Source organism: Vulpes lagopus, chromosome 11, assembly GCF_018345385.1.
Source record: "Vulpes lagopus strain Blue_001 chromosome 11, ASM1834538v1, whole genome shotgun sequence".
NCBI lineage: Eukaryota > Metazoa > Chordata > Mammalia > Carnivora > Canidae > Vulpes > Vulpes lagopus.
Window position 1 is genome coordinate 105,295,108 of NC_054834.1, and position 11,511 is coordinate 105,306,618.

The window sequence follows — 11,511 nt, forward strand, 5'->3', positions numbered from 1 at the left end:
ACCATACAAAACTTGTACATAAATGTTCACAGCTTCTTACGTCATTGTCAAAAACAGCAAACAACCCAAATGTCCATCAACAGGTGAAAGGGTAAGCAATCTATGGTCTCTCCACACAAAGAAACATTTCTTAACAACAAAAATGAAATACTGATATATGAATCTCAAAATAATTATGCTGGAACATACCCTATATATGATATATATAATATAATATATATATTCACTCACACACACACACACACACACACACACACACACACTACTGCTTTATCCAGTCAACCATCAATTTATTTGAGAGAGAGAGCCAGAGAGATCAGAGGGAAAGTGGGAGAAGCAGTCCTAGTCTCAGAAATCAGACAACAGAAAGAAATAAAAAGTGTCCAAATCAGCAAAGAAGTAACAACACTTCGACTATTTGCAGATGACGTGACACTCCATACAGAAAATCCAAAAGACTCCACCAAAAAATTGCTAGAACTGACAGGCAAATTCAGTAAAGTCACAGGATACAAATCAATGTACAGAAATCTGTTGCATTTCTACACACCAATAATGAAGCAGCAGAAAGAAAAAAAAATCAAGGAATTGATTCCATGTACAGTTGTATCTAAAACGCTGAGATGCCTAGGAATGAACCCAATCAAAGATGTAGAAGATCTGTACTCTGCTAACTGTAAAACATCAATGAAAGAAATGACACAAAGAAATGGAAAAACATTCCAGGCTCATGGATCAGAAGGACAAACAGTGTTAAAATGTCTATGCTGCCCAGAGCGGTCTACGCATCTAATGCAATCCCTATCAAAATACCATCATCATTTTTCCCAGAGCTGGAACAATCCTAAAATTTGGAAGGAACCACGAGAGACCTCAAATAACCCAAACAATGGTGAAAAAGAAAAGCAAACCTGCAGGCATCTGCATTTTGGACTTCAAGCTGTACTACAAAGCTGTGGTCAAGACGGTATGGTCCTGGCACAAAAAGAGACACACAGATCAATGGAACAGAACAGAAAACCCAGAAACGGACCCACGACTCTACGGTCAATTCATCTTCAACAAAGCAGGATGGATTTATATGTAAATGGGTTTTATTTACCCATTACATATATTTATTTACCCATTTACATATAAATCCATCCATTGTTTCCTTTGATTTTCTGCTTAGATGAGCTGCCCATTAATGTGGGTGGGGTGTTAAAGCCCCCTACTATTATTGTATAACTCTCAGTGAGTTCCTTTATGTTTGTTACTGTTCTGTATATTTGGGTGCTCCCACATTAGGGGCATAAATATTTACAATTGTTCCATCTTGTTGTTGGACAGTCCCCTACTAAGTCCTCCTTCATCTCTGGCTGCAGTCCGTAGTCTGTAATCCAGTTTGTCTGGTATGTAAGTGCTGCTACTCCAGCTCTCCTTGGTAGTCCATTTCCATGGTTAATGTCCAACCCCTCACTTTTAATCTGGAGGCGTATTTGGGTCTAAAATGAGTCACTTGTAGGCACCATGTCGATGGGTTGCTTTTTTTTTTTTTTAATCCATTCTGATACCTTCAGTCTTTCAGTTAGAGCAATTTAGTCCATTTACGTTGAGTCTTTATTCATAGATGTGTCTTTAGTGCCATTTTATTACTTGTTTTGTTATTGTTTCTGGAGATTTTTCTCTGTTCCTTTCTTTGTCACTTTTGGTCCTTCCTTTCCACTCAAAGAGTCCTCTTTAACAGTCCTTGAGGAGCTAATTTAGTGGTCACGAATGCCTTTAGTTTTTGTTTGGGAACCTCTTTATCACTATTTCTTTTCTAAACGACAGCCTTGCTGGAGAGAGTATTATTGGCTGAAGATTTTTCCCATTCACCACATTGAATGTACACACCCCCCCGCCCCCGGCTTGCCAAGTTCCTGGGAGAGATTTGCAGCTACCCTGATGGCCCTTCCCTTATAAATTAGGGATTTCTTTTGTCTTGCTGCCTTTAGGATTTTTCTTTATTGCTATATTTTATAAATTTAATTCCATCATGTCTGGGTGTTGGTCTGCTTTTGTTGATTTTCACGGGAGTTCTCTGTACCTCCTGGATCTGGATACCTGCTTCTTTCCCCAGATTAGAGAAGTTTTCAGCTATTATTACATCAAATATGTTTTCTGCCCCCTTTCATCTCCCTTCTTTTGGGACTCCTATAATATGAATATTATTACATTTGAATGAGTCACTGAGTTCCCTAAGTCAATTCTCATGTTCCACAATTCTTCATTCTCTCTTCTGTTCAGCCTTATTATTTTCCATTATTTTATCTCCTATATCATTTACTTGTTCCTCTGCTTCTTCCTTGTGTTCATTGTATCCAGCCTGTTTCAAATCTGCTCTTGTTTTTCTCATTTCTGCCTGATTGTTCTTTAACTCTTTTATCTTTGTGGCAAGGGCCTCCCTGGAGTCTTCGATTCTCTTTTCAAGCCCAATGAGTAGCCTTATGATTGTTTCTTCAAACTCTCTACCAAGTGTGTTACTTAGATCTCTTTTGCTTAGATCTCCAACTGTGAATTGATCTTGTTGTTTCACTGGGATTAATTCCTCCATCTTAGGCAAAATGCCGAGTCTCCACCTTCTTCTGTGTGTTAGAAAAGCCCAGTAGGTTTCCTGCTCCTGAGATACCGGCTTTGCGAAGAGAGCCTGTAGTGTCCAGCGCCTTCGGGCCTTGTCTACACAGCCTTTCCTTGCCTATGCGGGCAGTGTTTGGTGCTTGGCCAGAGTGTGGCAAGTCTTAACGAGGCATGCTCTGATCTGTTAAAGGAGACCTGATGCTACTTCCCCTAAAACTGAAGCCTTGCAGAACTCTGGTCAGGAGGCATGGTGTGGGCAGGGGCCTCCACTGACCTTCTAGGGGCGCGGCCTGCTGTGTGGGGGCTGAGGCAAACTTGACCAGAAAGGACAGGAGTGGCAGAGAGCAAGGCTTGGGCCCTGGTGCAGGCAGGTTAGGTAGCTAGTGTCGGGGTTGTGCTGTTTACTGCATGGGGCTGCTGCGTGTTTATGCTGAGGGGCAAGGGAGGGAAACGGCACCAGTTACTGCTCTGTCTCTGGACAGGGGCCTCCATGTTTGCTGCTCTCGGGGAAGCACTTTGAGAAGAGCAAATAATCTCCCCATTGTACAAATCGAATTTAAATAAATTTTAAAAATCCCCCCCCAAAAAAAATCTCCCTCTTGTTTATTCCAGACATTGTTCCGTCACTGTTTCCACGCTGTATGCCTCGAGGGTGTTTGCCTGCCTTCTCTCCAGGAGCGTAGCTACACATAACTGAGGTCCTGGTAATGAGCAGAGTAGCTTCAAGGAGTTCAACAATGGCTTAAGAAAGTTGGTTTTATTCATTTTAATTTCTTCAAGAGTATCTTCTTATCACCATTTTTTTTTAAATCACCAATGCAAATATTTGATTGCATTCGCTTTTAAGAATTCCAGATTGAGGGATTCCCATTCAGGATGGTGGCATAGGAAGATCCTGAGCTCACCTTCTCCCACAGACACAACAAATATACAACTACATATGGAATAATTCCCTTTGAAGGAGACCTAGAAACTCAAAGAAAAGAGCCTTTACAAGGGACATGACCAAGACAGAAAAGTACAGATGTAGTCTCATCAAGGAGAAAAAAAAAAAAAAAATCACACCTCACCTGCAACATTCTACAGTCAGGAAGGGAAATTTTCTTGTGGATCGAGAGGTTTGAGCTCTATGTCGGACACCCTAACCATTAGATCCTTACCGGTGAAACGAGCCCCAAAACACCTGGTTTTGAAAACCAACAGGATTCCAGGAAAACTATAGAATTGCAGGAAAAGGAAAACTCACTCTTAAAGGAAGTGCACAAGCCAGAAACCAGTGCAAAAACACCAGGTTGAAAATCTGATAGGCCATAGATGAAGGAAACTCACTGACCTTGGAGTACCTGGAGGGGGAGGCAGCTGGGCTTCCCCATGGCACTGAGACCCTGGTGGCTGCCATTTTTGCTTCTCACTCAGGCATGCTGATCCCAGCACTGAAGAATGCCATTCTGGAATCCCCCTCTTAGGCTCCTAACACTATGGGGTCTGTTCTGCTCAAAGCTCCATGTAACGCTGTGTCTGGGCTGGGCCTCACAGCGAACAAGACAGTAATCCCCCCCACCAGGATGCTACAACAGTCCTGGCAGGGTCTGCAGCCAGCCAGGCTAGGGCCATCCCAACTGACCAGCATACCCACAGCACCCACACCCAGCCTCATCAGGAGGGTACAGGTAACACTTCAAAGAAATGGTCATAAAGATGTTTACTGAACTCAGGAGAAGAATAGATGAAACCAGAATGTTAACAAAGCGATGGAAAATGAAACAAAGTACCAGCCAGAGCTGAAGAATATAGCAACAGAAGTGAAAAATACACTAGAGGGAATATACAACAAATTAAATAGTAGAGAAGAATGGATTCACAGTCTGGGAGACAGGGTAATGGGAATCATCTAAACAGAATAGCAAAAAGAAAAAAGGATTTTTAAAATAACATTAGTATAAGGGACTTCTGGGAAAACATCAAGCACACTAACATTAATATTATAAGGATCTCAGAAGGAGAAGAGAATGGGGCACAAAACTTGTTTGAAAAAAATAATAACTGGAAACTTCCCTAATCTGGGGAAGAAAACACATTTCCAGGTCCAGAAATCAAAGCGAGTCCCAAACAAGATGTATCCAAAAAGATCCACACCAAGACATTAAAATTTAAATGTCAAAAAGTAAAGATAAAGAGAGGATTTTGAAAGCTGCAAGAGAAAAGTCTTACATATAAGTGGTTCCTCCATATGACTATCAGTTGGTTTTTAGAAGAAATTTTGCAGACCAGAAGAGTGGAGTGGCATGACATAGCTAAAGTGCTGAAAGGAGAAACTTACAACTAGAGTACAGTAGCTGGTGAGGTTATTATTATTAAGAATTGAAGGAGAGATAAAGGGTTTCTGAGACAAGCAAAAGTAGACAAGTTTATCACCAGCCTTCTTTATAAAAAAATTAAAAGAACTTCTTTAAAAGGAAAGAAAAGGTCACAACTAAAAATAAGAAAATACATGAAAGAAAAAAATCTCATTAGTAAAAGCAAATATACTGAAAAAGTAATGGATCAACACTTATAAGAGTAGTATGAGTGTTAAAAAAAAGACAAAAAAAGTAAAATCAACTGTATCTACAATAATTAGTTTAGAGATATACAAAATTAAAATATGTAAAATATGACCTCAAAAACAAAATGTGTGTAGTGGGTAAAAAATGCAGTTCTTAAAAAAAAATGCAATGCTTTTAAAATGCATCTGGACCAGATAGCTACCAACTTAAAATAGACTTCTATATACATAGGCTGTTATATATCAACTTTACAGTAACCACAATCAAAAACCTGTAGCAGATACATAAAAAACAAAACGCAAAGAATCCAACATAACACTACAGAAACACACCAGATCACAAGGGAAGACAGCAAAAGAACAGAGAAAAACCATATAAAAGTTAGGACACAGTTACAAGAGGACAATAAATACATACCTATCAATAATTACTTAAATGCAAATGGACAAAATTCTCCAAAGAAAAGGTAAAGTGTGGCTGATGGATTTTAAAAAGGGACAGGGGGATGCCTGGATGGCTCAGTCAGTTGAGCCCTGAGTGTCTCAGTTGGCTGAGCATCTGACTATTGGTTTTGGCTCAGGTGGCAGTCTCATGGGTCATGGGATTGAGCCACAGATTGGGCTCCATGCTAAGTGGGGCGTCTGCTTGATGGTTCTCTCCCCCTCTCCCTCCCCCATCTCACAGGCTTGTGCTCTCTCTTGCTCTCTCTAATAATCTTTTTTTTTTAAAAAAAAAAGTTCAGTCTATACGTTGCCTTCAAGAGACTCACTTCATATTTAAAAACACACATAGACTGAAAGTAAAGAGATGGAAAAAGAGATTCCATAAAAATAGAAACAAAAAGAAAGCTGGAGTAGTAATACTCATATTATAAAAATAGACTTTAAAACAAAGGCTATAACAAAAGACCAAGAAGAGAATTACATAATGAAAAAGGGATCAGTCTGGCAAGAAGATAAAACTTGTAAATGTTTATGTACCCAACACAGGAGACCTAAATATACAAAGCAAATATTAACAAATACAAAGGGAGAAATTGACAGTAATATAATAACAGAGGACTTTAACACCCTATTTACATCAATGGATAAATTTTTCAGGCAGAGAGTGAATAAGAAAGCATTGACCTTAATGACACATTAGATCGATGGACTTAAAAGATATATTTAGAACATTCCATATGAAAACAGCAGAATACACATTCTTCTCAAGTGCACACAAAACATTCTCCAGGATAATCACATGTTAGGGCACAAAAACGTATTAATTAATTTAATAAGATTGAAATCATATCAAGCATCTTTTCTGACCACAACTGTGTGAAACTAGAAATCAATTTATAGGGGAAAAGGTAGAGAATAAGAAGATGAACACATGCAGACTAAACAACATGTAAGTAAACAATGGGTCAACGAACAAAATCAAAGAAGAAACAAAGAAAATACCTTGAGACAAATGAAAATGAAAACACAATCCTCCAGGGCCCCTGCGTGGCTCAGATGGTTAAGTGTCTGCTTTCAGCTCAGGTCATTATCTTCAGGTTCTGGGATCCATCCCAACATCAGGCTCCTGGCTCAGCGGGGAGTCTGCTTCTTCCTCTCCCTCTGCTTCTCCTCCCTACTTGTGCTTTCTGTCTCCTCTCTCTCAAATGAATAAAATCTAGAGAGAGGAGAGGGGAGGGGAGGGGAGGGAAAGAGAGGGGAGGGGAGGGGAAGAGACAGGAGGGGAGGGGAAGAGAAGGGAAGGGAGGAGAAAAAAAGGAAAGAATAGAAAAAACAAACAATCCTCCAAAATTTGTGGGATGCAGTAAAAGTGATTCTAAGAGGCCCATTCCAAAAGAAAAGAAAAACCGCAAATAAACAATTTTATATTACACCTGAAGTAGGAAAAGAAAAACAAACCACAAAGTTAGTATAAGAAAATAATAAAGATTTATAATAAATATAAAAATAATAAAGAGTAGAAATAAATGAAACAGATCAATGAAACTAAAAAGCTCATTCTTTGAAAAGATAAAATTGATAAACCTCTGGCAAGATTCACCAAGGAAATAAAAGGCCCTAAATACATAAACTCAGATATTGAAGAAGGGAAGTAACAAATGAACCACAGAAATACAAAGGATCGTAAAAGACTACTACAAATGATTACATGTCAACAAATTGAAAAACCTAGAAGAAATGGATAAATTACTAGAAACATATAATTTTCCAAGAATGAATCTAGCAGAAATAGAAAAAGTGAACAATCACTAGTAATGAAATTGAATCAGTAATCAAAAAACTTCCAAGAAACTAAAGTCCAGCACCAGATGGCTCCAGCACCAGATGACTTCACAGGCCGGTCCTACCAAACATTTAAAGAATAGTCAATACCTATCTGTATCAAAGTGTTTCACAATATTGATGAAGAATTAATACTTGGGAATTCATTCTAGGAGGCCAGAATTACCCTGATACCTAAACTAGACATAAATACTATAGAAAAAGAAAACTAGAGTCCAGTATCCTTGACTAACATATATCTAACATAGATCTAAAAATCCTCAAAAAATTATTAGTAAATCAAATTCAACAATACATTAAAAAATCATAAACCATGATCAAACGGAATTTATTCCAGGGATGCGAGGATGGTTTCATATCTGGAACTCATCGTGATAAACCACATTAACAAAACAAAGGATATAAATTATATGATCATCTCAACAGATGTACTTTGTCAAACGTTTTCTACAACATCCATTTGTGATAAACTCTCAACAAAGTGGGTATAGAATGTACCTCAACATAGTAAAGACCGTGAGTGACAAGCCCACAGGCAACGTACTCAACAGTGAAAAGCTGAAAGCTTTTCCTCTAAGATCACGAACAAGACAAGGATGCCCGTTCTTCCCAATTTTATTGAACATAGTTAAGTCCTAGATACACCAATTAAGCAAAATATCAAAATAAAAGGCATCCAAATTGGAAAAGAAGAAGTAAAAGTGTCACTATTCACACATGATGTATTATATTTAAGAAACCCAAAACTATTAGAATATATGAATTCAGTAAAGTTGCAGGATATAAAAATCAATATATAGAAATTTGTTGTATTTCTATACACTAATAACAAACTATCAAGAGAAATTCTGAAACTAATCACATTTACAATTGCATCAAAAAGAATAAAATACCTAGAAATAAATTTAACCAAGAAAGTCAAAGACCTGTACTCAGGAAATTATGTGAGATTGATGAAAAAACACACATACATGGGATACCTTGTCATAGCTGGGGAGAATTGATATTGTTAAACTGTCTCTCGTAGCCACGGCAATCTACAAATTCATTGCAATCCGTACCAAAGTACCAATGGCATATTTCACAATACCAGAACAGGTCATTCTAACATGTGTATGGAACCCAAAAGACCCCGAAGGGCCAAAGCAATCTTGAGAAAGAACAAAGCTAAAGGTATCATGCTCCCAGATTTCAAACTATACGACAAAGCTCCAGTAATCAAAACGGTATGGTCCTGGCACAAAAACAGACAATAAGTCAATGGAACGGAACAGAGAACCCAGAAATAAACCCATGCTTATATGGTCAATTGATCTACAACAGAGTGGGCCAGAACATGGCAGGGCAAAGGATTGTCTCTTTAATGAGCAGCGTTGGAAAAGCTGGACAGGGACAGCAGCCTGCAAGAGGGGGAACTGGACTTGTTCTGTGCCATCCACAAAAGTAAACTCAAAATGGGTCAAAGACTTAACTATCTGCAACCGTAAAATTCCTGGAAGAAAACGGAGGCAGTACGCTCTTTGACATGGGTCTTGGTGATATTTTTTTAGAGGTCTCCTTACACAAAGACCAAAAAAAAAGTAAGAATAAGCAAATAAAACTACACCAGAATTAAAACTTTTTGCCTAGTGAAGGAAATCATCAATCAAAATCAAAGGGCAGGGGCAGCCCGGGTGGCTCAGTGGTTTAGCGTCGCCTTCAGCCCAGGGCGTGACCCTGGAGACGTGGGATCGAGTCCCACGTCGGGTTCCCTGTGTGGAGCCTGCTTCTCCCTCTGCTTCTCTCTGTGTGTGTGTGTGTGTGTGTGTGTGTGTCTCTCGTGAATAGATAAATAAAATCTTTAAAAAAATTTTTTTTTAAATCAAAGGGCAGCCTGAGGCACCTGGGTGGCTCAGTGAGGCGGGCGGCCAGCTCCTGATTTCAGCTCAGGTCGTGATCTCAGGGTCCTGGGATTGAGCCTGGCGTCACATGCATCAAGGAAGTCTGCTTGAGGATTCCTTCTCTCCCTCCACCTCTGCTTCTACCCCCAGCTCACATGCACACACACACTCTCTCTCTCTCTCTCTCAAATAAATAAATAAATCTTTAAAAAATATCAAAGGGAAACCTACTGAATGGGAAAAAATATTTGCAAATGATAGATCTGATGAAGGGTTAACATCCAACATATATAAAGAACTCCTAAAACTCAGTATTTAAAAAAATTAATTTTAGGGGTTCCTGGGTGGCTCAGTGGTTGAGCATCTGCCTTCAGCTCAGGTCATGACCCTGGAGTCCCGGGATCGAGTCCCACATCGGGGTCCCCACAGGGAGCCTGCTCCTCCCTCTTCCTGTGTCTCTGCCTCTCTCTGTGTGTCTCTCATGAATAAATGAATAAACCTTTAAAAAAAGTTAATTTCGGAAAATGGCGGAGGACCTCAACAGACATTTTTTCAAAGATGTATGGATGGCCCACAGACATAGGAAAAGCTGTTCAGGGATCCCTGGGTGGCGCAGCAGTTTGGCACCTGCCTTTGGCCCAGGGCGTGATCCTGGAGCCCCAGGATCGAATCCCACGTCGGGCTCCCTGCATGGAGCCTGCTTCTCCCTCTGCCTGTGTCTCTGCTTCTCTCTCTCTCTCTCTGTGACTATCATAAATTAAAAAAGAAAAGAAAAGAAAAGAAAAGCTGTTCAATATCACTGATCGTCAGGCCAACGCGACTCGAAACCACAGCGGGCCACCACCTCGTAGCTGTCAGAAAGGCTAGTATCAAGACAGGCAATGACGAGTGTGGGCAAGGACGTGGGCAGCAGGACGCCCTCGTGCCCTGTCGGCCGGGAGGTCGTCACTGTGCAAAACAGTGTGGCGTTTCCTCTAAAAATGAAAAATGCAGACACTATAGAAGCCGGCTCTTCTGTGTCTAAGTATTTATCCGAAGAAAATGCAAACACTAATTCAACACTGAATGTGCAGGAACGTCTCGGTCTGCACAACGTCACTCTGGCTCCATGTAGTACTGGGGGGTGGTCAAGGCCCCGGATCCTGTTCCCTCGCACGGGGGGCCCGGTGCGGACTGGGGGGCCCTGTAGTCAAGCGGTATCCTTGCATTTCTTCAGCTTTTACCAAAAAGCCCCTTCCCTTGTCCGTTGGGTTGGCGGCTGAGGCCCCACGCGCAGGCCCAGCTGAGAGCTGCACCCTGGGCCTGGTCCGGGGCCTGGGGCTCCCCAGCCCTCACAGTTTTACAAAAGCCCAGTTGAGAGAAATAATAATCACGGCCCGGGCCTGTGGAGTCCACAGTCCACTCTTCCCCCGAAACAGCCTAAACTGTTCCCCTAAATTAAGCCAGCCCAGCGCAGACCACGAACCTGACCCCGGCTTCTAGAATCCAGCCCCAGTGGAATGGCTTTTTTTTTTTTTTTCCTGAATTGGGCCTTGGCGTCAGTCGCACATCATGACCCAGTGAAGGATGTCGTCGGAGGTGGGCCTGCCGCCGTGTGGTGGCCGCTCCTGGGAACTTGCAGGACAGGCCCCCCCCACCCCCCGGTCCCGACCAGAAATAATCACCGGCTCCTGAGCGCCTGGCCTGCTCTCACCTCCCGAGCCCTGGGAGGCAGGCCACCGGCCGTGTGTCCTCCTCGATGTCAGCTGCCACAGCCCGCAGAGGGGAGCTAGGGCCCAGCCTGGCACCCGGCACCCAGCACCCACAGGCCCCTCGCTGGGCCAGGGAGAAGGAGCCCACAGGCCCTGCTTGGGGCCGGGGAGCCCACCGAGGCCAAGGCTCAGACGGGTGCCCCCCACTCGGCGCCCAGCCGACTGGGGTTGAGGCAGTGCCATCCCTGTCTCACCTGTCCGATTCGCTTTCCCTCCATATCCATTCGCTCTTTCACCAATTTTTAAGTCTTGTCGTAGGTAAGCCGCCTTAAATGCCTCCTCGAACAGAGCTGGGTGCTAAAAAAGGAAATGCGCGCGGAGAAAATGCCAAAAATATATGCAGCTCTTGACAGTCGGTTACAAGTCACCAGTAGGAAAATATTAATTCTTATAAAAGATGCCTGGGCGGCTCAGTTGGTTAAGCGTCAGACTCTTGGTTTCGCCTCAGGCG